At 40.8% G+C, this 26,811-nt stretch overlaps 1 pseudogene; it reads left to right on the top strand.

Moving 5' to 3' along the window:
* The first annotated feature begins 15,156 nt into the window (after positions 1 to 15,156).
* On the top strand, positions 15,157 to 15,608 carry LOC129639856 (actin-related protein 2/3 complex subunit 5-like; annotated as a pseudogene).
* The last annotated feature ends 11,203 nt before the right edge of the window (positions 15,609 to 26,811 follow it).

Raw genomic sequence — 26,811 nt, 5'->3', positions numbered from 1 at the left:
TTTTTCAGTACTGACAATGGGTCTGCCTTCAATCCTTGCTGCTATTGAATATTCCAACCTTCCTATCTTTTCTTCTTCTCCTTCTCGTTCCCTCCTCCTTCTTTTTATACTATTGCATGCTCTTCCCTCCTAGCTTTTCCTGTGATGGCCACAAGTACACACCTCTGTTAGAACAGGCTTCCAGGAAGGAGAGAAGGGACCTCCTTAGGTCTGACTTCAAGTAAAGCCACAGAGGTGTCTAAGGAAGTGCCCCAGGCAACTAGGCTAAGCTGGGAGGTTGAAATGAATTTTCACAGTTGCAGAAACTGTGGGCATAATTCTGTTTATACAAAGCTTTTAAATAAAATATCCTTTGAAGTCCCCATTCCAGGGTCCATCTGCTGTTTTTCTGACAGTAGATTATGCATATCGACAGGGATAGGGGTGGTGTACTAAACTAATTGACAAGATGTGTGGGCAAATCGTTTGGTAAGATAAAAAGTAATTTTGTGTCTTTATTGCGGTGTTCTGCACAATAAAGTATTATCACTTACAGACACCTTGACTAGGAAAGAAGAACTTTTTGTTTGTGGTGGGAACAGGGCTGGGAAGGGAAGGAGACAGGTCCAGGAATTGAGTTAGTGTATTGGAAGGCTGCTTATTTAACTTATATGCAGAATACATCATGAGAAATACTGGACTGGATGAAGCACAAGCTGGAATCAAGATTGCCAGGAGAAATATCAATAACCTCAGATATGCAGAAGACACCACCCTTATGGCAGAAAGTGAAGAGGAACTCAAAAGCCTCTTGAAAGCGAAAGAGGAGAGTGAAAAAGTTGGCTTAAAACTCAACATTCAGAAAACTAAGATCATGGCATCAGGTCCAATCACTTCAAGGCAAATAGATGGGGAAACAGTGGGAGACTATTTTTTTGGACTCCAAAATCACTGCAGATGGTGACTGCAGCCATGAAATTAAAAGTTGCTTGCTCCTTGGAAGAAAAGTTATGATCAACCTAGACAGCATATTGAAAAGCAGAGAAATTACTTTGCAAACAAAGGTCTGTCTAGTCAAAGCTATGGTTTTTCCAATAGTCGTGTATGGATGTGAGAGTTGGACTACAAAGAAAACTGAATGCTGAAGAATTGACGCTTTTGAACTGTGGTGTTGGAGAAGACTCTAGAGAGTCCCTTGGGCTGCAAGAAGATCCAACCAATCCATCCTAAAGTAAATCCGTCCTGAATATTCATTGGAAGGACTGATGCTGAAGCTAAAACTCCAATCCTTTGGCCACCTGATGCAAAGCACTGACTCACTGGAAAAGACCCTGATGCTGGGAAAGATTGAAGGCAAGAGGATAAGGCAGAGGATGAGATGGTTAGATGGAATCACTGACTCGATGGACATGAGTTTGAGCAAGCTCTGGGAGTTGGTGATGGACAGGGAAGCCTATTGTGCTGCAATCCATGGGGTCGCAAATAGTCGGATATGACTGAGCACACACACACAACGTAACAATGGAACTCTGACTTTCCTGTTTAGGGCATGGTGGTGAAAACTGTTATCATAGGTGTGAGGTTGATGGGGGAGAAGTTTCCATTTAACATGTCGATGTTTGGCAAAAACCACTACAATATTGTAGAGTAATTAGCTTTCAATTAAAATAAATAAATTAATTTTAAAAAGAAGAATTAAAAAAAAGGATCAAGAGTATGACAAAAGAATCAAAGACAATCCCCATCTTCTCACTACCTAGAAGTGAAAGATATTTATAACAGTTAACTGCTTTCAGAGACCATTCTAGTCCACTGTCCTTAAGTTAAGAATGGGAAAAATGAGGTGTAGCAAAGGGAGAGGATTTTCCCAAAAGCATGCAGAAGTAGTGGCTGAGCTGAGAGTTCTGTCACTTCAGAGGAATACAGTATCAATCTTTGTTAACTCAGCAGCATCAGAAGTGGATGATTAGAATTTCCAACTAAAAGTAGAGAAGACTGTATCCTGTCATAGGCAGCAACAGTGGTAGAAATGGAATGAAGGGATTGAGGTGGGATTAACAACTTTCTAAGATGCTATGAAGAACTTTGGAAGATCTTAGGGAATAGCTGGATTCTATTTGGCTAAGAAAATATCACAGAACATTATAAAAAGAGGCAAATAATATGTCAGGGCTGGGAGAAGACTAGGGCTCATCAAGTCCAACCTCCTCCTGTTTCAGATGGTGAAGCTGAGACCCAGAGAGAGGGAGTGGGACTTGACCTGATTTATATCATGAGTCAAGAGCAGAACTAGAGCTGCAACCACCTCTTTCACAGAACACCATCTTCGTTTTCGCCCTGGCATTTACATTGGATGGTCAGACTTTTTAACCAAGATAGGGGGAAAAGAGTATAGGGTTTTGTGACTTGCCTAGTACTTCTATAATGAAACATAGAATGACAGCAATAAAAGATTTAGTGTGTGCCTATTTCTGTAACAGAACCATATCTGAATTTATCCTAAGCCTCCAGCACATAATGCCCTGCAAGAACGAGTCCACAGATTGTCCCAAATGTAGCAAAACTCTAAAACCAAGACCATAAATTCTTTGAACCTTAGGGCCTAACCCCCAATACTGAAAATTTTTCCAGTATTTATTCTCCTTCTTATTATTTAGATTCTCACTTATGTACTAAGGTCATACTGGGTTTTCTTCAAAGGCATGAAATGCTTCTACTCTGAGGAGAGAAAGAAGTAGATGGGGATGCTAAATACTTTAATTTCAGCAGCTCCTATCATATGTTATGAAGAGTTAAGAAGAGTTCTTTGATGACTGAGAAATATGAAAACTTCTCAGTCACAGAATTAACTTATACTTATCCTTACTGTACAGTCACAATTTACCCCCAAACACATGAGCCACATTCTCTCAAATCTACCCACTTTATCCATGGCAGAGATCCCACTGGCCATGGCCTCTGTACAGCTGGAAAGGCTCTTGCTACTGGTGGATATCAAGAAAGGTACAATTTCCCAACACACACTTCTGTCTGGATCCCTCTCATTAGGGTGAGGCTAGAAAGTCTGCTGGCCAACCCTAGTTTATGTGTCTGGCTTTTGTTAGTGAAGTATCTGGTTTTCATTTGTCTCCCACTCCTGCTTTGGCAGTTAGCCCCAGCAGATCAAGAAATGGTTGGGCCTGTGCTTTCAAGTCTGACCTATAGAGGGCAGCCACTATTAATTTATGAGAAATTATTCAGGGCGTGGTTTTCTCCTCCTCCCTTCAATTCATTTTTAGCATTTGTAAAATTCTAAAACCACTGTTAGGCTATTATAATCAGAGTGTATGAGACTTCCCTGGTAGTTCAGTGGTTAAGACTTGGTGTTTCCACTGCAGAGGTCAGGGGTTTGATTCCTGGTGGAGGAACTAAGATCCCAAATGTTGCATGGCATAAAAAAAAAAAAAAAAAATCAGAGTGTGTTTAAATAACTTATATTTGAATCCTTTTATGATATAGATAGAGGAAATTCAGTTCCAGTGAAGGGATGAGACAAGTTTAAACCAGACAATGATTCGATCTGGCAATTAGAGTTAGAACTCAGATTTTCTGAATCTCTGTCCAGAACTCTTGAAACACAGAACTAAGTCTTTAATCTAAATGCTTCATTTTATAGTTGTAGAAACTGAGGTCCAGGAAAGAACTTGTCTAAAGTCATACAGTTGTTGTGACAGAGTGAGGACTGCAACGCAGATATTCTAAATTCTAGTCTGGGACCCTTGAAAGATGTTAGGTATCTAGATTATCCTGTATGTTATAGATGAAAAGGGCTCAGAAAGGGAATGCAATATTCCTAATGTCACAGAATAAATTAATTACAATCAGAACTAGAGTCCGAGGCTGGCTGTAGGATAAAGATTGAGAAAATTCGAGGATTCTGACTTGTAGTCTCTCAGAAGCCCCAGTGGCTTGGGGACTTGGTATCTCTGAATTATATAGCAGATACCTGCTTCAGCTGGACATTTAGTCCCTAGAAGGCTGGAATCTGGGGCACAGTATGTTTGTGTGTTGGAGGGGGGTGGGCTCTGTCCATCTTTGTTCCAGCTCCTCTTCTTGGGAAAAAAAAAAAAAAAAAAAAAACCCTTAATGAAAGACTCACCTCATTTCTCCCCTTTCAAGGCCTCTGGCTTTGAGAGTGAGAGGATGACTCATTCGGCACCCACAGTGCCCCCACTTAGAACATAATTGCTAGCTGGGACATCACCATAGCACCCAGCCATTTTGTCAGGGTTCTTATATATCTTTTTTCTTTTACTGTAACTGCTGCAAGCCCCAGGGAGCTAGATAAGGCAGATATCATTACTTCTTTTACAAAGAGAAACTCATTTATGATGATTGGTGAGGGGGAACTCTTGACTGAACATGTTTACAATAGACTGAGACTAAATCCTTTGGTTCTTTGATTTCCAAGTTTCTGGATTTTTCCACATAAACACCCAGAGCCCCAAAAGAAACAGCCCCCAACTGCCCTGATGGCAGCTCTCTTCCTCATTTATTCATCAGTATCAGACACTGTATTGAACTATCATTGGAGATGAAGAAAATCTGGACCCTGTCTTTGAATATTCACAATCTGAATATCTATCAAGTCTCCAGTCCACCCATCATTATCCTCAGCCTTCTCTTTTCCTAGCAAAATGCTCTGAAAATGCCTTTCAACTGATGGTGTTGAAACAATTTTATAATTTTTTCAGGGTGCTTGCTTAGGAGTCAGGAGACCAGCATTCTAGTGCCAGTTCTTTCATTACTTTACTGTGGAGTGCTGGGCCATTCCTTCCCTGTTGTCTGTGGGCCTTCATTTTCACATCTGTAAAATGATAGGGGCTTCCCAGGTGGCACTAGTGGTAAAGAACCCGCCTGTCAAAGCAGGGGACATAAGAGATGTAGTTTCAATCCCTGGGTCTGGAAGATCCCCTGGAGGAGGGCATGACAACCCACTCCAGTATTCTTCCAATAAGAATTTGCTGTATGACTCAGGGAACTCCAACAGGGGCTCTGTAACAACCTAGAGGGGTGGGATGGGGAGGGAGATGGGAGGAAGGTTCTAAAGGGAGAAGACATATGTATATCTATGGCTGATTCGTGTTGCTGTTTGGTAGAAACCAACAAAATTCTGTAAAGCAATTATCCTTTAATTAAAAAATAAACAATTTTTTTTAAAGTGATAGGGCTGGGGAATGGGAATATGGAGCATTTGGGTGTGAAGAACCTCTGATTCAGATCGTCTAGGAGATGGGGATTCTTTGTGGTCCATGGGCAATGCCCTCTGGTTTGGGTGAAAAGTTGGAGGGTAGGAGTCACCTGAGTTTGCAGTGAGACCGTTCATCCTGCTGCCCTCCTTAGCTCTATGAGAACTTTCTGAGGGGAGAGGTGAGGGATATGAGTATCCTGAGCCCTTTCAGGGATCTCATTTCTACCTCTACTCACCAGTGACATTCAGGAAGTATCAGAGTTGTTTTGAGTTAGAAGCTATTCAGCCCGATTCACTCTCTGGGATCAGCAGCGTGGCAGAGATAGAGAGATAGAATCAGAAACAGAGAGACAGAAGAAAGAGAGGTGGAAAGGGAGAGGAAGAGAAACAAAGAGGGAGGAGAAAGAAGGACAGAGAAGGGGAGAGGAAGACAGAGAAGAAAAAGAGACAAAAATTTAAGGGGAGAGAGAGGGAAAGGGAAGGAGAGAGAAAGCCAAAGAGAAAGAGACAAAAAGAGAAGAGAGAGGGACAGAAAGGAGAAAGGGAAATGGGGAACAGAGGAGAGAGAGACAGGCAACAATGGGGATAGGGATAGGTTGCAGAGAAAGAGAGAATGATAATGATACAGTACATACCTAGTCCCTGATATCTTCATGAGAGTAGCTGGATAAAATCTTGCATCTTGCAATAATAGAGTCCAAAACTGGAAGTATCCTTGAAGAAAATGAGGCTGGAGAGGGCTTGAGACTGGGCTTCCTTGGTAGCTCAGCTGGTAAAGAATCTGCCTGCAATGCAGGAGAACTAGGTTTGATCCCTGGATTGGGAAGATCCCCTGGAGGAGGGTATGGCAACCTGCCCCAGTATGCTTGCCTGGGGAATCTCCATAGACAAAGGAGCCTTGTGGGCTACAGTCCATGGGGGTTGTAAAGAGTCGGACACGTGTGAGTGACTAAGCCCACTGCACATATTCACACAATAAGCTAGTGGCAGTGTCAAGAAGCAAACCCATGAGTCTTTTTGAGTTAAGGTAATTCAAAAAGAGACTGAAATGATACTCCAGAGGCCTGGGCTTTGTCAGTCTGTCTTTGCTGGACTATGGGCAATGCAGCAACACAAGAAGACTGCCAGCACATCATTTGCCCCAGAGGAGCCACAAGCATGAGGGAATTTTGTCCTTTTCCCCCATCAGCTTTCCTCTGAGGACTAAGACACACATACCTGTGAAAGCTGAATGGGGTAAGTTCTCTTACACAGTGCTTTTGGGTAATTTTGGAGGCAGACTTCATGGAAAAGGTTACTTGATGGTTGGACCTTAAAGGATGAAAACATTAAAAAAAAAATTGTAATGGCAAAATTGGAGTCATCCTTCTGAAAAATTCAAACAACCCAAGAAAATCTAATGTGAGTAAAATTTTAATAAGTGCAGAGAGAGTGGTTCTAGTTCAAGTGAATAACACAAGGGGAAGGACAGCTTAGTGTGGGCATGGGTAGGGGCTGGGCAAGGTGCCATCTGCTTCTGAAGGGCAGAGGGCATGAACAGAGACAAGATCTCCAGATTTTGTTCACTCCATGAATGTCAGGTGCCTGGGTTGGCTTGTGCTGACAGTGGGGAGAAAAGGAAGGATTTTTGAGCAGAGATAAGAAAAGGGCTGAGCTATAGAAAGATTCCCTTCTGGCAAGCAATCTCTGAGAAGATGTATTAGTGGAAAGATACTGGCCTCAGGGAACCCTGACAGAAGATCTTTGCTGTTGTCCAATGATAGACGAGTAATGAGAGTCTGATGCAGTGGAGTGGAAGAGGCTATGGATGTGGGGTAATGAGACGATGGCTTTCTAAGGCTTCTTTGGAAAAAATACTTTTATAGGATTTTAATTAGGACAATTGTTGTGGGGGGAAGGAGAAAGATGAGTAGAGAGTCAGGAAGTAGCCCCCCAGAACTCCCAGACAGGTGTCTTTTTTCATAGCTTCCCATTGGAGTGCAAGCTTGCACATGCACGTATATATGTGCATGTCTTTTTTTTTTTTTTCTGTGTGTATGTTACTCTGAGAGTGTGTGTATGTGTGTTACTTTGTGTTTCCCAATATGCCTGTGCAGTTTCCTGCATCTGTGTATGGATGTGTGTCTCCAGTCATCTAAATGAGTCTATATTTTCTGTGTGTTTTGTCTAATCCATGCTGTGGTTAAATTGCTGACTAACAGAATGACTTAACAATGTCTTATGCAATTTTGGGTGCAGGAATAGTCATCCTTTTCCCTATATGTGCTTCTGTATTCTACTTGTTAATCTAGACTCTGATGAACTTGATTGATTAAAACAGCTATTTCAAATTGCCTGAGCTCCATGGCATAGTTACAACTTGAAATCAAATTACTGCTGCCTGTAGGAATTACTATAATGTGTTTGGCTTAATTTCCAGACAAGAATTCAGGGCCTTACCACCTATCTATGCAAATGTATCCAGCTAAATGAGACCATAAATGGGAGATATTTTGCAAATGGAACTCCAGCTCAATGAGAGCACTCTGATGCCTTGAATGAAGTGAGGAGGAGGCTGCAGCCCTGAAGGACTCCAGATCCCTGATTATGGTTTGATTCTGCCTCAAGACAGAAGCATGGAGTCCACAGGCTTTAGGTCATTTAGAGTTTAGATCATTCACTTCATTTTCTTTTCATTTCAACCTGTGAAATGGGGAGTGTTCTCATCATACTTTGTTCTCATCCCCAGGAGTCATCAGTTCCACCATGCCAAGTAAGCTGTCAATAGGTTTGTGTTGCCTTGAATTGAAATAAGTCAAGGCTCAAAGAAAAAAAAAAAAAAGAAATTTATGTAAGCTCTCATAAGGAATGAGAACTTGAACCCTGGTTTCTGAATTTCCTGTTACGAGCTCTTGTAACCATATTATGCTGCTCAGGATTGAGATAGCTCAGGTTCAGACCTCTGGAGTGAATGGCTTATGCTGCATTGACCAATGATGTAACTGGGACCAGTTCCTTTTCCCTCTCTGGGCCTTAGAGCTCTCATCTTTACCATGGAAAGATTAGACTATGAGGTCTTAAATGGACCTTTACAATTCTGTTCCTAGGAATTTGTGACCAACACTGAGAACAGAAACTTGTATGCTCTTTGGTGAAGTAGAGAAGGGAGGAAGCAGTTAGGGCCTGTATCACAGTCTGTGTGTTACACCCTTCCCCCTTCTCCTGACTCCAAGTCTCCATTAAAAGAAGTAAAATAACTTCTCCAGTTTAGGAAATCTTACTCTGACCCAAAAGCCACTGGGCCTCTGTAGCCTCGAAAACCTTATAGGGCTAGAAAGACCTAAATGACTGGCTGGGCAGGTGGGGAATGATTGGCCCAGAGAAGTTATACAGTTCCGGAGGATATAATCCTGGTGGGGAAGGGGGGTGCGACTACCACTCAGCCCTGGGCAGATTGGAAGACTGGGCCAAGCCAGTGTGTTCTGGAAAGGACAGGAATGATGTCATGGGACGCTTTGGGCTGCAACAACAGGAAACCACTGAGTGTTTACATTGGCTTGTAGAGCCCAGGCAGCCTGTTTTTTCTTCACTTCCTCAGTCTATCTGTTTCCTCTGATTCAAATACTATGAAGAAGGACTCACTGACCAGGCCAGGAAAAGCGGAAGGGAGGACCTCAGAAGAAACAGCCTCCTTCCCAGCCCAGAGGGCTAGATGATTGGGAGAGAAGGCAAGAATTACTCTAGCTGGGGCCCTGCCAAGCACAGACCTTAGGAGGGGAAGCAAGGTAGTTAGAATATATGCTCTGAGTGCTATGCAACTCCACAGAGAACAACTTCAGAATTCTTCCTAGGACTTAAGTTATAAGCCTGGAAGCCATCTTGGTCTTCTTCTTAGATCAAATCAATCACCAAGTCTTATGAATTCAACTGAATTGAATCCATTAATCAACAGTGAATTTGTGTGCTAAGTGCTGTGCTGTGCTGCGTGTGTGTCTATATGGGATACAAAAATGGAAAAGACAGTTCTTACCCTCAAAAACTGATGATAGAGTGATATAGTGGCAGTGGGATTTCCTCCATCTATTTTGTTCTTTCACCCCTCAGGTTTTTCCACCAGTTCAGGGCCCCTATCACTTCCCACTTTAATGCAGCAGTATTTTTTAATCAATTTATTTATTTTAATTAGATAATTGGAAGCTAATTACTTTACAATATTGTGGTGGTTTTGCCATACATCGACATGAATCAGCCACAGGTGTACATGTGTCCCCCCATTCTGAACCAACCTCCCACTTCCATCCCCACCCCATCCCTCTGGTTGTTCCAGAGCACTGGCTTTGAGTGCCCTGCTTCATACATTGATCTTGCATTGGTCATCTATTTTACATATGGTAATATACATGTTTCAATGCTATTCTCTCAAATCATCCCACCCTTGCCTTCTCCCACAGAGTCCAAAAGTCTGTTCTTTACATCTGTGTCTCTTTTGCTGTCTTGTGTATAGGGTCATCATTAATGTCTTTTTAAATTCCATATATATGCCTTAATATACTGTATTGGTGTCTCTCTTTCTGACTTACTTCACTCTGTATATGGAATGGACATACTTCACTTACTTCACTCCAGTTTCATCTACCTCATCAAAACTGACTCTAATGTACTCTTTTTTTTTATAACTGAGTAATATTCCATTGTGTATATGTACCACAACTTCATTATCCATTTGTTTGCTGATGGATATCTAGGTTGCTTCCATGTCCTAGCTATTGCAAACAGTGCTGCAATGAACATGAGGATACATGTGTCTCTTACAATTCTGGTTTCCTTGGGGTGTATGCCCAGCAGCGGGATTGCTGGGTCCTATGGCAGTTCTATTTCCAGTTTTTTAAGGAATCTCCACATTGTTCTCCATAGTGGCTGTACTAGTTTGCATTCCCACCAACAGTGTAAGAGGCTTCCCTTTTCTCCACACTCTCTCCAGAGGAGATAGGGAGTCTACCTGAAAAATAATTCAGAATAATGAGAGTAAAAATGATCCAAAATCTTGAAAACAAAATGGAATCACAGATAAATAGACTAGAGACAAGGATTGAGAAAATTCAAGAAATGTTTAACAAGGACATAGAAGAAATTCCCTGGTTGTTCAGACAGTAAAGAATCTGCCTAGAATGTAGGAGACCTGGGTTTGATCCCTGGGTCAGGAAGATCCCCTGAAGAAGGAAATGGCAGCTCACTCCAGTATTCTTGCCTGGAGAATTCCATGGACAGAGAAGCCTGGCAGGCTAAAGTCTATACAGTCCATGGGGTCGCAAAGAGTCCGACATGACTGAGCAACTAACACACACACAGAAGAAATAAAGAAGAGTCAATCAGTAATGCAACACTCTTTTAATTGGTCTCTATTTCCCTTCTTTTCCCCTCCCATGCCTTATACTGAAGTGACTCTGTCCCACCTCTCCAGCCCCCCTCATTTTCTTCAAGCTCCTAGGCAGTATGACAGAGTGGTTCAGAATGTGGTCTTGGTGCAGGCAGACCTGAGTTTGAATGTCTATCTTATCACTCACCACTGGTTATTTGAAAGTGAACAGTGGCTTTGCTTTTCCAAGCCCTTGCTTCTCTAGCCTCAGTTTCTTCATTAGCTGAATGAGGATAAAAACTAATGCACAGGGATGTTCTGAGAATTAAATGAAATAATGTATGGCATATATGGTGTCCAGTGCAGAGTTAACACTTGGTTAACTTTTAATTGTGATTTTAATTACTATCCCTCAGATATACCAAGTTTTTAAAGTTTATTTTAATTGGAGGATAATTACTTTATAATATTGTGGTGATTTTAATTACTATCCCTCAGATATACCAAGTTTTTAAAGTTTATTTTAATTGGAGGATAATTACTTTATAATATTGTGGTGATTTTTGCCATACATTGACACGAATCAGCCACCATTGCACATGTGCCCCCTATCCTGAACCCCTCTTCCACCTCCCTCCCTACCCCATCCCTTTGGGTTGTCCCAGAGCACTGGCTTTGAGTGTCCAGCTTCATGTACTGAACTTGCACTGGTCATCTATTTTACATATGGTAATATCCATGTTTCAGTGCTATTCTCTCAAATCATCCCACCCTCGCCTTCTCCCACAGAGTCCAAAAGACTGTTTTTTATGTCTATGTCTCTTTTGCTGCCTTGCATATAGGATCATTGTTACTGTCTAAATTCCATGAATATGTGTTAATATACTGTATTGGTGTTTATCTTTCTGACTTACTTCACTCTGTGTAATATGTTCCAGTTTCATTCACCTCATTAGAACTGACTCAAATGTGTTCTTTTTAATAGCTGAGTAATATTCCATTGCACATATGTATCACAAGTTCCTTATCCATTCATCTGCTGATGGACAGATGTACCAATTTTTCTTTTCATCTATCTTAGCTTCTTTATGCCATCTGAAACAGGATCCTTTCTCTTTAAGCCTGCTTCAACTTGTAGAGCAGAGATACCACCTAGAGTTGTCCAATCACTCCACTGAGGCCAGTGAGGGGGAAACAATGTGCCCAAGGTTATATAGAAAACAAATTCTATAATCATGGCTAAAACCACTACTAGAACTAAAACTTGGATTCTCCAGAATCCTAGCTTAACAATGGTTCCAGTGCACCATGCTGAACTTATACAGAACCAACTGATAGAATAAACACTTAGCCCTTAAGATTCATCAACTGTAATACTTCTTTACTCTGAGATGATGTGTGTATTAATGTGTGTGTGTTTGTGTAGTATCACTACTACTAAATTACAATAATAATTTTATTAAGCATTATTATGAACACTTTATAAGTATCAACTCATTTTATCTTTACAACAACCCTTTAAGGTAGGTACTAATATTATTAGACCCATTTAATAGATGAAAAGATAGGCTCTGATAGGTTGTATAATTTGCCCAAGGTTACAGTGCTAGAAATCACAGGTCTGGGATGTAAATAGTAGCCTATTACCTGACTTCAAGTTGATGAGCACTTAAAATGTGGTTACTCTTACTAAGGAATTTAATTTTTTAATTTTTCTTTTATTTTGTATTGGTGTATAGCAGGTTTCCCTGGTGGCTCAGGAGGTGAAGAATCTGCCTGCAATGTGGGAGACCTAGGTTCGACCCCTGGGCCAGGAAGACCCCCTGGAGAAGGGAATGGCAACTCACTGAAATATTCTTGCCTGGAGAATTCCATGGACAGAGGAGCCTAGCGGGCTACAGTCCATGGAGTCATAAAGAGTCAGATACATTTGAGCATCTAACACACATAGCCATTTAACAATGTTGTAATAGCTTTGAGTGAATGGCAAAGGGACTCAGCCATGCATATACATGTATCCATTCTCCCCCAAAACCCCCTCCTATCCAGGCTGCCACATAACGTTGAGCAGAAGGAATTTAATTTTAGATGTTATATTAAAATATACTTATTTTAATATTTATTAACTTTATAAAGTTAATAAATAAAGTTAAAGTTTAATAGCCACTTGAAACTAGTGGCTATCATCTTAGACAGAGAACATATAGGCTATCCTGCTTCTCCAGACTCCAGAAGGATAGGAATCATATTTAATAAACTTGGGTCATGGCACGTATATTAAGTTCAAATTCAGCGAATTTAGGAGGATTTTGTGATTCAGGCAAGAAGGAGGTCTATACAATGGCAGTCATAGTCAGGAGGGATATTTGAGAAATCATTGTAACAGCCATTATCATAGATAGCCAACAGGCACGAAATGCTCCCTATGTGAGACGGAACTGTTCTAAGTGCTCTATGTGGATTAATTCACAACCTTACAAAGTAGATATAAGTACTGTTATCATCGCCATTTTTCAGGTGAAGGCACTGAGGAACAGAAAATTTAAGTGACTAGTAAGTTACAGAGCCAGGATAGAAGCCAAGAAAAGCCAGTGTTAGAACCTGATCTTAGCCACCACTCCATATTGTGCAGAAGATGATAGTTTCTGTGGGACTCAGTGTTGGGTGAGATCTGAGGACTCATCTCAATCAAAGATGGCTTACATGTTTTGTTTTGTTTGGTTTGGTTTGGTCAGGGAACTCTGGATATCCAGTAGGACATACGCACCTAGGGAACACTGGGGCAGAGGAACAAATGTACAGGGTGCAATATGAAGACTTTGGTTTGGTTCATAGCAGGGTTGTGATGCATGTAAGATGTCCAGGGGAAGATATCCAGTAGATTGTTGGCCATGTGGGTCTGGAGCTCAGAGAAGTGTGCACAGCTATAGATAGAACATTGAAAGTCTTCAGAATAATAATGGTAATTGAAGTCAGAGGAGTAGATGTGATTTCCCAGGTAAAATTTTTACTATTAACAAAGGCCAGAAAATACTATGCATCAACATGAGGGAGAGATTCTCTGATAGTGGAATTTGATGTAGAATGTATGAACTTGTTTTGAAGCTTGTTGCAGATAGGCAAGAAAAAATAAAGAAACAAGAAACTGAACATTTTCCCCTGTGGGGCAATCGTCTCTGGGTTCCCCCAGTGTGAATGTCTTTGCCCAAAACCTATGCTTGCCCAGTGGTCTCTAGCTCAGACTATGACTCCATCATGAACACAACTTTTTGCAAATCATGCAAATCTAAAACCTGGGGATCATCTTCGACTTTTCCATCTCCTTCACCTATCATATCCAATCTATTACAAAGGTCTGTTGGGTCTTTTTCCAAAATATATTCTGAACTTGACCACTTGCCTTCATCTTCATTTCCCTTGTATATCTAAGCTACCATTAATTTTTTTCCCATAAGACTAAAATAGCCTCCTTCTTGATCATACTTATAGTTGGTTCTTACAGTCAGCCTTTACAATCACTTCTCAACCCAGGATCCAGAATGATAATTTTAAAACAAAAGTTAGTTAATATTGCTGCTCTGCTCACAACTGTCCCATGGCTCCCCCTCACACCCAGGATTTATAATTCTGTTAAAGTTGCCCAGCACACAGAAGACCCTGAATAGCCAAAGCAATCTTGAGAAAGAAGAATGGAACTGGAGGAAGCAGCCTGCCTGACTTCAGACTACACTACAAAACTACAATTACTACCAAGGCAGTATGGTACTGGCACAAAGGAAGAAATATAGATCAATCGAACAAAATAGAAAGTCCAGAGATAAATCCACACACGTATGGACACCTTATCTTTGACAAAGGAGGCAAAAATATATAATGGAGAAAAGACAGTCCCTTCAACAAGTGGTGCTGGGAAAACTGGTCAGCTACATGTAAAAGAATGAAACTAGAACACTTTCTAACACCATCCACAAAAACAAACTTAAAATGGATTAAAGACTTAAATGTAAGACCAGAAACTATAAAACTATTAGATGAAAACATAGGCAGAACACTCTCTGACATAAATCACAGCAAGATCCTCTATGACCCACCTCCCAGAGTAATGGAAATAAAAAGAAAAATAAGCAAATGGGATCTAATTAAACTTAAAAGCTTTAGCACAAAGAAGGAAACTCTAAGCAAGGTGAAAAGACAACCCTCAGAATGGGAGAAAATATTAGCAAATGAAACAACTTACAAAGGATTAATCTCCAAAATATACAGCAGCTCACGAAGTTTAATACCAGAAAACACACACACACACACACACACACACACACACACACACAATCAAAAAATGGTCAAAAGACCTAAACAGACTTTTCTCCAAAGAAGAGATACAGACGGCTAATAAACACATGGAAAGATGCTCAATACCACTCATTAGTAGAGAAATGCAAATCAAAACCACAGTGAAGAATCATCTCATGCCTGACAGAATGGACATCATCAAAAAGTCTACAAACAGGGAGACACAAATCTGCGGATTCCAGCTGGGTTGGGCTTGCTAAGGTAGAGGCAGAATCAAGAGGAGGCTTGCACTATCAGTAAGGATGGGGGACGTCAAAGAACAATGTCCTCAGCCTACTTCCAGAAGGTGGACTAGGATGAGTACGATGAGAAGAAGTTCCCACATGAGGAAGATAGGGGTAATGGGCAGGCCAAGCCCAATCAAGACGAGGTGGATTCCTTCCTGCAGCAAAGAAAAATGACAGCGGCCCCACATGCAGCTCTGAAACCCACCCCGCCCCCAACACACACACAGACACACACACATCAATACCAAGAGTCAGGCAGTGAAGGATCCAGCAGGCAACATTGTCGTGAAGGTGTTCCTCTCATTTAAAGCTAATGATATTGAAAAGGCAGTCCAATCCTTGGATGATAAAGGTATGGATCTCCTAATGAAGTATATTTATATAGGCTTTGAAAGCCCCCTTGACAATAGCAGTCTGTGTTATTGCAGTGGCATGAAAAGGAGTGGGGTCCATTGTGTGTGTCTTGACTGCAAGGAAAACCGTGTAGTCTGGAGGGAACTGGATTATCCCCATGGTGTGGGAGTTGCTGGTACAAAGACCAAAACAAGCAAATGGCACCGCTGCTATTCAGGTAGCATCTGTTTCGCTCGTCTTTGCCTTCTTGCTTCATTTTCATATCTATAAAGAAGAAAATTACATATCAGTTTTCCTTTAATGAAAATTGGTATAAAATAGATGAAATGTTTCAACAGAAGTGTATCACAATCTCAGAATGATTTCAGTGATGGGTATACCAGTCTGTAAATAGCATAAAGAAAGAAAGTGAAGTCTCTCAGTCGTGTCCGACTCTTTGAGACCCCATGGACTGTAGCCTACCAGGCTCCTCCATCCATGGGATTCTCCAGGCAAGAGTACTGGAGTGGGTTGCCATTTCCTTCTCCAGGGGATCTTCCCGACCCAGGGATCAAACCCGGGTCTCCCACATTCCAGGCAGATGCTTTAACTGCTGAGCCACCAGGGAAGCCCGAAAATAGCATAATTTGCATTCAACTTTAATTGTGCAGTTGCTAACTTCTATTGGCTGGTGTGGGGGTTTTTTGTTTGTTGTTTGTTTGGGGGAGGGTTTTTGTTTGTTTTGTTTTTGACTAATTGTGAGAAATTTGATCAGAATTGGAGGCCAGCTTCTTAACTCATTGCTAGCCAGGAAAAGATCTTTATCAAAAAAAAAAAAAAAAAAGTTTGAGAGACTGGCAGCTATTAACATTACAAAACTGGACCAAACTTCCCTTATTTAAACGAAATGTGTTTCTGGAACAAATGGTGGCTGAAAACCACAACAAAGTCCATCTCTGTTTCTGCTTGCCTCCAGATTATGTCAGTTTTAAGTATGCTTCTTCCTCTCAACACCAGTAATCATGGCCTCTTGATTTCTCTGTGGTCACCAAGGGTACAGAGCAAGGATTCTTGCTGTACACAAATGTATCAATAAAATGCCAGAGCCTGTTTTGCATAAGCATAAAATTTGTTTTCGAATAATAAGACTTATTTTGGGAAACTACTCCAAATCAGGAAAGATGTAGAAACTATCATGTAGTTCAAACTCTGGGCAGCCTCTGAATGAAGAAATATTTTCTTTAGAACTGTAGTAGCTGCCTTTGACTTCATGAGGTATAGAACTAGTATTTAGTATATCCTATAAATGCCTTCTTTATCAAGCCCATCTTTGCATGAAATTTTCCCTTGGTATCTCTAATTTTCTTGAAGAGATCTCTAGTCTTTCCCATTCTATTGTTTTCCTCTATTTCTTTGTACTGGTCACTGAGGAAGGCTTTCTTATATCTCCTTGCTATTCTTTGGATCTCTACATTCAAATGGGTATATCTTTCTTTTTCTCCTTTGCTTTTCACTTCCCTTCTCTTCACAGCTATTTGTAAGGCCAGCTCAGGCAGCCATTTTGCTTTTTTGCATTTCTTTTTCTTAAGGATGGTCTTAATCCCTGTCTCCTGTACAATGTCACGAACCTCTGTCCATAATTCATCAGGCACTCTGTCTATCAGATCTAATCCCTTAAATCTATTTCTCACTTCCACTGTATAGTCATAAGGGATTTGATTTAGGTCATACCTGAATGGTCTAGAGGTTTTCTCCACTTTCTTCAATTTCAGTCTGAATTTGGCCATAAGGAGTTCATGATCTGAACCACAGTCAGCTCCCGGTCTTGTTTGTGCTGACTGTATAGAGCTTGACAAAGGACAGAAATGGTAGGGACCTAACAGAAGCAGAAGATATTAAGAAGAGGTGACAAGAATACACAGAAGAACTGTACAAAAAAAGATCTTCACAACTCAGATAATCACGATGGCATGATCACTCACCTACAGCCAGACATCCTGGAATGTGAAGTCAAGTAGGCCTTAGGAAGCATCACCACGAACAAAGCTAGTGGAGGTGAAGGAATTTCAGTTGAGCTATTTCAAATCCTCAAAAATGATGCTATAAAAGTGTTGCACTCAATATGCCAGCAAATTTGGAAAACTCAGCACTGGCCACAGGACTGGAAAAGGTCAGTTTTCATTCCAATCCCAAAGAAAGGCAATGCCAAAGAATGCTCAAACTACCACACAATTGCACTCATCTCACACACTAGTAAAGTAATGCTTAAAATTCTCCAAGCCAGGCTTCAGCAATACGTGAATTGTGAACTTCCAGATGTTCAAGCCGGTTTTAGGAAAGGCAGAGGAACCAGAGATCAAATTGCCAACATCTGCTGGATCATCGAAAAAGCAAGAGAGTTCCAGAAAAAATATCTATTTCTGCTTCATTGACTAAGCCAAAGCCTTTGACTGTTGGATCACAAGAAACTGGAAAGTTCTGAAAGAGATGGGAATACCAGACCACCTCACCTGCCTCTTGAGAAACCTGTATGCAGATCAGGAAGCAACAGTTAGAACTGGACATGGAACAACAGACTGGTTCCAAATAGTAAAAGGAGTATATCAAGGCTGTATATTGTCACCCTGCTTATTTAACTTATATGCAGAGTACATCATGAGAAATGCTGGTCTGGAAGAAGCACAAGCTGGAATAAAGATTGCCAGGAGAAGTATCAATAATCTCAGATATGCAGATGACACCACCCTTATGGCAGAAAGTGAAGAAGAACTAAAGGGTTTCTTGATGAAAATGAGAGAAGAGAGTGAAAAAATTGGCTTAAAGCTCAACATTCAGAAAACTAAGATCATGGCATCCGGTCCCATCACTTCATGGCAATTAGATGGGGAAACAGTGGACACAGTAGCTGACTTTATTTTTCTGGGCTCCAAAATCACTGCAGATGGTGACTGCAGCCATGAAATTAAAAGATGCTTACTCCTTGGAAGAAAAGTTATGACCAACCTAGACAACATATTGAAAAGCAGAGACTTTACTTTGTCAACAAAGTTCTGTCTAGTCAAGGCTATGGGTTTTCCATTGGCCATGTATGGATGTGAGAGTTGGACTATAAAGAAAACTGAGTGCCACAAAGACAGAAATATAGATCAGTGGAACAAAACAGAAAGCCCAGAGATAAATCCATGCACCTATGGACACCTTATCTTTGACAAAGGAGGCAAGAATATACAATGGAGAAAAGACAATCTCTTTAACAAGTAGTGCTGGGAAAACCGGTCAACCACTTGTAAAAGAATGAAAGTAGACCACTTTCTAACACGACACACAAAAATAAACTCAAAATGGATTAAAGATCTAAACGTAAGACCAGAAACTATAAAACTCCTAGAGGAGAACATAGGCCAAACAATCTCCGACATAAATCACAGCAGGATACTCTATGACCTACCTCCTAGAATATTGGAAATAAAAGCAAAAATAAACAAATGGGACCTAATTAAAATTAAAAGCTTCTGCACAACAAAGGAAACTATAAGCAAAGTGAAAAGACAGCCTCCAGAATGGAGAAAATAATAGCAAATGAAGCAACTGACAAAGAATTCATCTCAAAAATATACAAGCACTCCTGCAGCTCAATTCCAGAAAAATAAACGACTCAATCAAAAAATGGGCCAAAGAACTAAATAGACATTTATTCAAAGAAGACATACAGATGGCTAACAAACATGAAAAGATGCTCAATGTCACTCATTATCAGAGAAATGCGAATCAAAACCACAATGAGGTACCATTTCACGCCAGTCAGAATGGCTGCTATCCAAAAGTCTACAAGAAATAAATGCTGGAGAGGGTGTGGAGAAAAGGGAACCCTCTTACATTGTTGATGGGAATGCAAACTAGTACAGCCACTATGGAGAACAGTGTGGAGGTTCCTTTAAAAACTGAAAATAGAACTGCCATACGACCCAGCAATCCCACTTCTGGGCATACACACTGAGGAAGCAAGAGTTGAAATAGACCCATGTACCCCAATGTTCATCGCAGCACTGTTTATAATAGCCAGGACATGGAAGCAACCTAGATGTCCACCAGCAGATGAATGGATAAGAAAGCTGTGGTACATATACACAATGGAGTATTACTCAGCCATTAAAAAGAATACATTTGAATCAGTTCTAATGAGGTGGATGAAACTGGAGCTTATTATACAGAATGAAGTAATCCAGAAAGAAAAACACCAATACAGTATACTAACTCATATATATGGAATTTAGAAAGATGGTAATGATAACCCTGTATGCGAGACAGCAAAAGAGACACAGATGTATAGAACAGTCTTTTGGACTCTGTGGGAGAGGGCGAGGGTGGGATGATTTGGGAGAATGGCATTGAAACATGTATATTACCATATGTGAAAGTCCAGTTTTGATGCATGATACAGGATGCTCAGGGCTGGTGCACTGGGATGACACAGAGGGATGGTATGGGGAAGGAGTTGGGAGGGGGGTTGAGGATGGGGAACATGCATACACCCATGGTGGATTCATGTTGACCTATGGCAAAACCAATACAATATTGTAAAGTAATTATCCTCCAATTAAAATAAATAAATTTTTATTTAAAATTTAAAAAAAAATTAAAATGTAACTACTATATTTAAAAAAAAGAAAGAAAACTGAGTGCCGAGGAATTGATGCTTTTGAAGTGTGGTGTTGGAGAAGACTCTTGAGAGTCACTTGGACTGCAAGGAGATCCAACCAGCCCATCCTAAAGGAGATCAGTCCTGGGTGTTCATTGGTAGGACTGATGTTGAAGCCAAAACTCCAATACTTTGGCCACCTGCTGAGAAGAGCTGACTCATTTGAAAAGACCCTGATGCTTGGAAAGATTGAGGGCAGGAGGAGAAGGGCACAACAGGGAATGAGAAGGTTGGATGGCATAACCAACTCAATGGACATGGGGTTGGTGAACTCCAGGAGTTGGTGATGGACAGGGAGGCCTGGCGTGCTGCGGTTCACGGGATCACAAAGAATCAGACATGACTGAGCGACCAAACTGAACTGAACTGATAAATGCCTTCAGTGTTATTCAGGGTAAATGGGACCTCTAAAGATGTGGTCCAGTTCCAAACACATACATATTCTGTATTTTAGCTCAACGTTTGCTTTTTTTTTTTTTTTAAAGAAAATGCCACACATTAAAAAGTGTTTACTTTGTTGGACAAACCAAATGGGTTCTCAAAAAAATAACCAGTGCTTATGAAAAGTTATTATTCAGTAGCTCTGAAACAAACGGCCAGATGCTTATGACCAAGTGGGAAGTCAAACTATATCTAGTATTTACATTCAATGCCAGTTTCATAAGCACTGACCTGTGTGAAAACTGATGCAGTGATTCTGTAAACTTTTTGCTGTTTTTGATACCCATTTTTTGTTGTTTTGTAAAAGTGATAATCTTCAGAAAATAAATTGTCACTGTTAAGTTAAAAAAAAATCTACAAACAATAAATGCTTGAGAGGGTGCACTGCTGGGGGGATTGCAAACTGGTACAGTCACTATGGAGAAGAGTGTGGAGATTCCTTAAAATACTGGAAATAGAACACCATATGACACAGCAAAGCCACTGCTGGGCATATACCTCAAGGAAACCAGAAGTGAAAGAGACCTATGTATCCCAATGTTCATTGAAGCACTATTTACAATAGCTAGAACATGGAAGCAACCTAGATGTCCAATGACAGATGAATGGATAAGGAAGTTGTAGTACATATACACAATGGAATATTACTCAACTATAAAAATGAATGCATTTGAGTTAGTTCTAATGAGATGGATGAACCTCAAGCCTTTTATACAGAGTAAAGTAAGTCAGAAAGAGAAAGACAAATACTGTATATTAACACATATATATATATGGAACTTAGAAAGATGATACTGATGATCTTAAATATAGGGTAGCAAAGGAGACAAAGATGTAAAGAACAGACTTTTGGACTCAGAGGGAGAACGTGAGGGTGGGATGATTTGAGAGAATAGCATTGAAACAAATTCATTACCATATGTAAAATAGATGACCAGTGCAAGTTTGATGCACGAAGCAGGGCACTCAAAGCCAGTGCTCTGGAAAAACCTAGAGGGATACTGTGGGAAGGGATATGAGAGGGGGTTCAGGAGGATGGAAGACACATGTATACCTATGGCTGATTCATGTTGATGTATGGCAAAAACAATCACAGTATTGTAAATTAATTATACTCCAATTAAAACAGATAAATTAATTAAAAAAAAATGATGTCCAGCCTCTCTCTTGGGCTCCAGGCTCATGTTTAATATCTCCATTTGGATGTCTTGCTGGTAAACCAAAGACAACTGAACCAGAACTGCCTCCTTCCACCTCAAAGCCTGTTCCTATCAAAGAAGATGGCATCACTATATACTCACGTGACAAGTCAGAAACTTAAGTTATTTTGGTGTCCTCTTTCTCTATCATCCCTCATTATTCAGTCTATCAGCAAGTCTTGTTATAGTCAGAATATATCCCTAATATATCTACCTCTCTCCTCATTTACTTCCAACTGTCGGACCTTAGTCCCAATCACCTCTCACCTGGACAGCTGCCCTAGAATCCTAACAGGTCTCCTTGTTTCCATCCTTGCCCTCTACAAATCATTCTCCACAAGGAACCCAGAAGAATATTTGTAAAACATAGATTATGCCTTTACCCTGCGGAAAAGCCTCCAGTGTTGGTTTTTTTTTTTGTTTGTTTTGTTTTGTTTTTTTACCATGGTCCACAAAGACAAATTTTTTACCATGGTCCACAAAGCCCTACATAATCTGGCCCCTTCCAGGCTCTCCAATCCTACTTCCTGTTACTCATTCCCTTTCTTACCACAATCCAGCCATGCTCACCATTTTCTAATCTTTGAGTGATCCAAGCTCATTGCCACATTCTCTTCTTTACATGTCATCTGATACACTCCTTCTTCAGGTTCAGATGGTACTGGCTCTGGAAGACTCCCTCTAACCTCCCAGACTAGGAAATTCCTTTTGTGTATCACTGTCACAGAATCCTCCCTTATTCTTTCACAGTATTTATCCCAGATTCAATTATTGTTGTGATTCCTTGGTGGCTCAAGTGGTAAAGAATCCACCTGCAATGAGGGAGACCTGGTTCGATCCCTGGGCTGGAAAGATCCCCTGGAGGAGGACATGGCAACCCATTCCAGTATTCCTGCCTGGAGAATCCCCATGGACAGAGGAGCCTAGCAGGCTACAGTCTATGCAGTTGCAACGAGTTTGACATGACTGAGTGACTAAGTACATATCAACTTAATGATTAGATTGCAAACTCTGTGAGGACAGGTATTGTCTGTCTTAGAACTCTGTCCCACATGCCTAACATAGTACTTGGAATATAGTATTCATTCATTCAAGAAATATATTTATCAAGCCCTTATTATTTCTCAGGCCCTGCTCTAAAAGGTTGGGGAACAAAACAGACATAAAGCTTCTGCCCTCATGAAGCTTGCATTACAGAGGGACACACAGTGAGTGGCAGGTATTATATTTGGTATTTATTGGATCTGTGATCCTGAGCCAGAATAGAAACTGTATCATTTAGTTTATTCATTTATTCAACAAATATCTTCTGATCAGGAACTTTTGCATCCTTTCATTTAATCCTCAAAACACTCCTATGAAAAAGATACCATCATGAATCCCATTTCTAGAACACAGTAACTGAAGTCAGAATGATTTAGCAAAATATCTTAGGTCAGATAACTAGTAAGGAGTCAAGTTCAGGCAATTTGGCCACAAGGCCTGCTAGCTTATTTGCCACAAGGTAGCAGGCTACTTTTGACATGTCAGTTCTGGGCCTAAAATGATATGCAAGAACCCCCCAGGGTTGCTGACCCAGAAGGAGACCTTGAGAAAATGTAGGCACACAAAAAACTTCCAGTCTAAATCAGGCCTGATATGGCTCTTTTTGCATTCTCCACCTCTCAGAGTGATGGGGTAGACCTCACAATTGGTTTCTATTGGGCAGATGCGGAAAATAGAGAGTCAGGGAAAGAGTCACCCAGAGGCATATTGACTGAGAAGAAAGACTCTGGTATTCTTTTATTTAAGGCCCATAGAATAGGACACTAAGGGTTAATTCCAGGAAAGGAGAAGGCAGTAATAGTTATAGAACAATAATTTATTGTCACTCTAAAACCTCAACTCCTAGGGAAGACCTCACTTCCATGCCTTTATATGAGCACTAAGCTCCAATTCCTCCTTACCCTGGGCCAAGTATCTGGAAGATAAGAGCCAGAGGAAATGGTTCAGTGGTTCATCTTCTACTACTATAAAGGCAGATGTAAGGAAATGACTCCAACACTGAAAGTGGGGGTAAGATGCAAGAATAGGTAGAAGGGGGCATAACCCTACCAGACAGGTCTTCCCTGAGGTCTAGGACAGAGCTTTGTCTGCATACTCACCTTCTGCTAAGTGATTCCCAATCCACAGTGTCAGGGATACAAACAAAGGAAATAAGGGAGGAGTTGGTAGCCCCTGGGTGTGACCTGGGCAGGGCCTATCAGTATAAGCCTGTGAGTGGGGTCTGTTTGTGGGTAAAATGAAGACAACTTGGCATGGAGATAGACCAGGTCTGGGAAGGGAGGAGATTCAGAGGTTGGTGTGGCAGAGTAAGTGGAGAATCTCTGACTAGTTTTATTCCCAGAAGACAGAGTGATTGTCTATTTCTGAGAGACACGTTCATACTTGGGTGGGTTGGAAGGAGGCAGGACTTATCATTTTCATGGCCTATGTAAGCATATGTGTATGTGTAAAGTGCTAGGGGAAGAGGAGCTGTACCGGTGTTTTTGTAAAGTCTGTCTGTATGGATTGCATGTCGGTTTCTGTGTGGTATTCAACAAACATTAGGTATAGACAGTATGTCTGAGAAAGCAAGGGAAATCCAGAAAGACATCTACTTCTACTTCATTGACTATGCTAAAGACTTTGTATGGATCACAACAAACTAACAATTCTTAAAGAGATAGGTATAACAGTTCACCTTACCTATCTCCTGAGAAACCTGTATACAGATCAAGAAGCATGAGTTAACACCAGACATGGAACAATGGACTGGTTCAAAATTGGGAAATGACTATGTCTTGGCTGTATATTGTCACCCTGCTTATTATATGCAGAATACATCATGAAAACTGTTAGGCTGTATTAATCAGAAGCTGATATCAAGATTGCCAGGAGGAATATCAACAACCTTGGATATACAAATGATACCACTCTAATGGCAAAAAGCAAAAAGGAACTAAAGAGCTTCTTGATGAAAGTAAAAGAGAGTAAAAAAGCTGGCTTAAAACTCAACATTCAAAATACTAAGATAATGGCATCTGGTCCCATCACTTCATGGCAAATAGAAAGGGAAGAAATGGAAATAATGACAGACTACTTTCTTGGACTCCAAAATCACTGCAGACAGTGACTGCAGCCATGAAATTAAAAGACACTTGCTCCTTGGAAGAAAAGATATGACAAACCTAGACAGTGTATTAGAAAGCAGAGACATCACTTTGCTGACAAAGGTCCATATAGTCAAAGCTATGGCTTTTCCAGTAATCATGTATGAATGTGAGAGTTGGACCATAAAGAAGCCTGAGCAATGAAGAGTTGATGCTTTTGAATTGTGATGCTGGAGAAGACTCTTGAGAGTCCCCTGGACTGCAAGAAGATCAAACCAGTCAATCCTAAAGGAAATCAACCATGAATATTCACTGGAAGGACCCTAAAGCTGGGAAAGATTGAGAATGGAGGAGTGTTTTATAGAAAGTTTTCACTTTTATCTCAGGTTGAAGTGAAGTGAAAGTCGCTCAGTCATGTCCGACTCTTTGTGACCCCGTGGACTATACAATCCATGGAATTCTCCAGGCCAGAATACTGGAGTGGGTAGTCTATCCCTTCACCAGCAGATCTTCCTGACCCAGGAATCAAACCCAGGTCTCCCTCATTGCAGGCGGATTCTTTACCAGCTGAGCTACCAGGGAAGCCCCTCAGGTTGAAAGATTTATTAACAAAGTAATCCACTCATTATATGCAAATAAATAATGCCAATATTAGGGAATTATCTAGTTTTACTTTCAATATACTAACATTAAAAGAAAAGATAAATAGAAATAACAAAGGATACCTCACCAAAATGGGTTTTGACTAACATCCAGACTTAAACAGTGCTGGGAAATCCCTTGACACAGCACATCTGGAGTTCCAATTGGGAAAAGGCCCCGGGCAGGGCATCCACTCTGTGTGTGAGACTTCAAAAACTGCAGTTTGTGTTCCGCTTATAATTATAATCCCAGGACATAAATTTATATGTCATCAGTCTGTGACCAAGTTGCAGCTCTGGATTCATGTTAATGTTGTTTGTTTTGTCTTGTAAAACTTGGAATGTTGCTAAGCTCAGAGTATGGTGTACCAGACTTCTTCGAGGAGCTCAAAAATCTCAAGATTTGTCCCCTATCTATGATATTGCAAGTCTTGCACTCACAGCAGGCAGTCAGGGCACTTACAGTCAGGACCATGTCCAGGCAGGTTAGAAGTAAGGTCAGAGGCCTGCTCTGCTTTGTTTCCTAAGCCTAAATAAGATTATCTATTTAATTTATCTAACAAGGAGAAAGGGGCAACAGAGGATGAAATGGTTGGATGGCATCATCGACTCAATGGACATGTGTTTTGGCAAACTGCAGGAGAAAGTGAAGGACAGGGAAGCCTGGCATACTTCAGTCCATGAGGTCACAAAGAGTTGGACACGACTTAGCAACTGAAAAACAACAATGCAAGAGAAACGTGGGTGAATTGAGCACTGTGTGCTGTGGATTGTAGAGGTACATTGCAAAGTAAGGTGTTGGAGAGTGCATGGTGCACTGGCTGTGTGGATAATACATGAACTGTGGGATGGTTTAGGTGCATCAGGCCCCTCAGTGACCTTAGCCAGGTCTTTTTGAACCTCAGCTTCTCTACTGAAAAATGGGGATAACCCACACTCCTACGCAGGGTTGTATGAAAAGTCAGTGAGTTAATCTATGGGACATGTCCAGCACATAATACATGCTCAAAAAATGGTTATTACCATTATTCTGATTACAATGTGAAGTGGCTATCATCTGGGTCAGAGCAGGGGCTCTTTAAATATTTGTCAGATTGAGGAATGAGTGACTTTGGTTTGGTTTCCCTCTTTTGACACCAAGCACTCAGTTGATAACTAAATTGGGTCTTGAATTGGACTATTATTTTGTCTATGTTCAGAGGCCTGGACTTTCAAAGTCCATGATGGGTGAGATGAGGAAGTTAGT

This window comes from Bubalus kerabau, chromosome X (assembly GCF_029407905.1).
Source record: "Bubalus kerabau isolate K-KA32 ecotype Philippines breed swamp buffalo chromosome X, PCC_UOA_SB_1v2, whole genome shotgun sequence".
Lineage (NCBI taxonomy): Eukaryota > Metazoa > Chordata > Mammalia > Artiodactyla > Bovidae > Bubalus > Bubalus kerabau.
This window is presented reverse-complemented; position numbering and strand designations above follow the sequence as displayed.